At 41.3% G+C, this 3,205-nt stretch overlaps 2 non-coding genes across 2 annotated transcripts; one reads left to right on the top strand and one right to left on the bottom strand.

Moving 5' to 3' along the window:
• Positions 1-985: 985 nt before the first annotated feature.
• Positions 986-1,057, bottom strand: TRNAM-CAU (transfer RNA methionine (anticodon CAU)). Its single transcript has one exon. It is a non-coding gene; the product is annotated as a tRNA-Met (tRNA).
• A 362-nt stretch (positions 1,058-1,419) lies between these two features.
• On the top strand, positions 1,420-1,492 carry TRNAR-UCG (transfer RNA arginine (anticodon UCG)). Its single transcript has one exon. It is a non-coding gene; the product is annotated as a tRNA-Arg (tRNA).
• Positions 1,493-3,205: the final 1,713 nt, after the last annotated feature.

Below are 3,205 nucleotides of genomic sequence, written 5' to 3'. Positions count from 1 at the left end.
CTTGTGTTTAATCTTACTCAAGTTGCAACCTGTTGCTTTATCTACCATGAAGCAAATAACATCAAAGTAAATTCAAGGTCCATTGTTAACACAATCAGGAAAGCGAACATGTTGAACTGCAGGGGAGGGAAAGCAGCAATTGCGACCAATATCCCTGATGAGGAAAGAAGTCTTTCTTCTAAGAGGGGGGCTGCCTGCTGTCTGCAGATAAAAGCAGGGAGAAGCAAGACTTCTTGGGTGGTGTTTTATAGACTGACTGGCTCACTAGGTTGTGGTTTTAGAGCTGAATTTCCTTGAAGAAAAAAGAAAAGTGGGTGTGTTTCTTATCATAGTGGAATAGAACAGGACATCTTATGTCCTTGGATGGATTTACTGATAGGAAAATATGTTCCTTGTACCTATCTTATAATCTACTGTTCTTTGTATGTGTCTCTATGTCTCCCTCTGTCTCTGTGTATCTGTCCATCCCTCTGTGTCTTTGTTTCTATCTCTGTTTCCTCCTGTGTCTGTCTCTTTCAGGTTCTGTTTGTCTCTCTGCCTGTCTGTCTGTTTCTCTGTCTCTCAACCTCTGTCTCTGTCTTTGTCTCTATCTTTATCTCTGTCTCCTCCGTGTGTCTATCTCTTTCAGGCTCTGTCTGTCTGGCTTTGCTTGTGTCTGTTTCTCTGTCTCTCTGTGTCTCAGTCTCTTGAAAATGACTAAACAAAACAGAGTGTACCATAAATTGAATGTAATGAAAATGACTAAACAAAGCAACAAAGTGTATGATAAATTGAATGTAATCTCCCCCGACAACTCAATTAAAGTTTACTTTTCTGGGTGTTAGATGGGAGGTCCCTTTGAACCGATAAAACGCAAAGCGGTAAGAACCACAAGTCCTGACGCAAAGCAAAGCAGCTCAACTCAAGGAGAATACAAAGCCACATCAATTTCAACTCTGGCAGAGATTAAGCCGGATCCTCAGCATCGATTCCAAAAACCCAACGCTAGCAGAGGGTGGTTTCGATCCACCGACCTCTGGGTTATGGGCCCAGCACGCTTCCGCTGCGCCACTCTGCTGCTCCGGGAGACACGTTCTAAAGCGGCTCCATCAGTCGGACACGCCCAGCTCTGGTACGCCCGGCCCTCTCGGAGACTTTCGGCCTTCTTCCGTTTTTCCAGGCTCCGGTGAGCTGCGGCGGCACGCGCTAGGCTTTCCCGGTCCCTGAAGGCGTGTTAACTAACACTGCCCTCCGCTTTCGGATTTCCGTGGGTCTGGACTCGTTTCACAGCCCGGAAGACGCGGAGCCTCCTTCCCTGGGTTTTGTATTGTCTGTGCTTCCCCTTCAAGATGCTTTCCAAACATCTGTTGAAGCGCAGTAACGCATTGCCTAGCAAATGCTTTATCCCCTATTTACTGGGTAGGAGGAGGTTAGTGCCAGGACCACGTGGCCTAACGGATAAGGCGTCTGACTTCGGATCAGAAGATTGAGGGTTCGAATCCCTTCGTGGTCTTTTTCTCTAAAAGCGGCCTTTTTTCTCAGCCTCTGGCTCTCGAGATTTTCTCTGCTTCGGAAGACCTAAAAAGCATCCCACTGCCTGGGAGAGCTAATTATCTCCTGACCAAGGATGGAATAGGGCATTCCTCAGGTGGGAGAGATGTGGTTCTCAAGTCATCCTCAGCCCTCCGGAATGAAGGTGACACCCATCAAACACTTCTCATCTGCTGTAGTGCTACTGTGTATATGTCCCTTTTTATTTTTATTCCAAATCTAATAAACGTGAAAAAAATATTCATTTACATTACATACATTACCTAATATGTACATACATACACATTACATACATACATTACAAGAGAAAAGGCAAATGAAAGAGTCTCTGTTATGTACATTTTTCTTTTTAAATCTATATATTCAGCCAAAACCTTTCAAAATTGTCTTCTTTGTCTGTACTTCTTTCTACTATGTGTTATATGTTATATAAAGATATGACTATCTTTCTACCCTCTTCTCTTCTCTGCTTTTTTAAAAAGATGGCTGAATGATCCTCTCTCTCTCTCTCTCTCTCTCTCTCTCTCTCTCTCTCTCTCTCTCTCTCTCTCTCTCTCTCTTTCTTTGTCTTTCTGTCTCTTTCTCTTTGTCTCTCTTTGTCTCTGTCCTGTCTGTCTCTCTGTCTGTGAGTCTCTGTTTCTGTCTCTCTCTGCTTCTGTCTCTGTGTCTCTCTGTGTCTTTGTCTCTGTCTCTCTGTCTCTGACTTTATCTGTGTGTGTGTGTGTGTGTGTGTGTGTGTGTGTATTGTTTTTGCTACTTTATATTTATTTCCCTTCACCCTCCCATTAATCCCTTTTTTGTTACTGGGGAAAAAAATTTAAAAAACAAACAAATGATATCCTTGTAGCAAAAATGTATAGTGAATTTAAACAACTCCCATGATTATTGTGTCCAAAAATATGTTTATTACCTGGCATCTTGAGTCCATCACCTCTCTCACAGGATCTTAGCTGGTCATTGCGTTGATAAGAGTTCTCAAATTTTTGAAGGCAATTATAATTTTTTCATTATAATGTCTCTCCTTTCTAGAATGGTTGAACCAATTCTCAGCTCCACTAACAGTGCCTTTGATTGCCCTCTTTCCTTCAACTTCTCTAACATTTATCATTTTCATTTTTTGGTCCTCTTTGCTGATGGATGTGTAGTGAAACCCCAGAATTGTTTTAATTTTTGTTTCTTCTGTTATTATTTGGAGCATTATTGCATATGACTTTTGATAGCTTTTTTTTTACATTGCTTAAATGAGATTCTGAAGGAATCAAGATGAGCTGAGATCTAGGGTGATGAGATTATATTTAGGAATTGGCCCAAGATGCCTCTTTCTTTGAAAAAAAAAAAAAGTGAAGGAAGAGATTAGAATAGAGGAGACCAGACAGGGAATAGATGTAGTTCCATAGTAATGGAGGGGGCCTAAATCAAAGTATAATATGGGAAGACTGTTAGGTATTTGGAGAGATAGCATGCCCTGACTATTTTTTTGCAGAACTGAATTTATCCCTAAGTGACCCATTAAACAGCTAATTTTAGGAATGTCATTCCAGATGGATCCTCTGAGTTTTGGTTTTGGTTTTGTTTTTTGTTTTTTTTTAATTCAAAGCCTCAATTGTAGATACACAAAGGATCATGAGTTAATAGGTGGGAGGGATTTTGTCACTACAGAGATGAAGCCCCAAAA

This window comes from Antechinus flavipes, unplaced genomic scaffold (genome assembly GCF_016432865.1).
Source record: "Antechinus flavipes isolate AdamAnt ecotype Samford, QLD, Australia unplaced genomic scaffold, AdamAnt_v2 unplaced_scaffold390, whole genome shotgun sequence".
Classification (NCBI taxonomy): domain Eukaryota; kingdom Metazoa; phylum Chordata; class Mammalia; order Dasyuromorphia; family Dasyuridae; genus Antechinus; species Antechinus flavipes.
The sequence above is the reverse complement of the archived record's forward strand: the minus strand, read 5'-3'. Positions and strand labels throughout refer to the sequence as shown.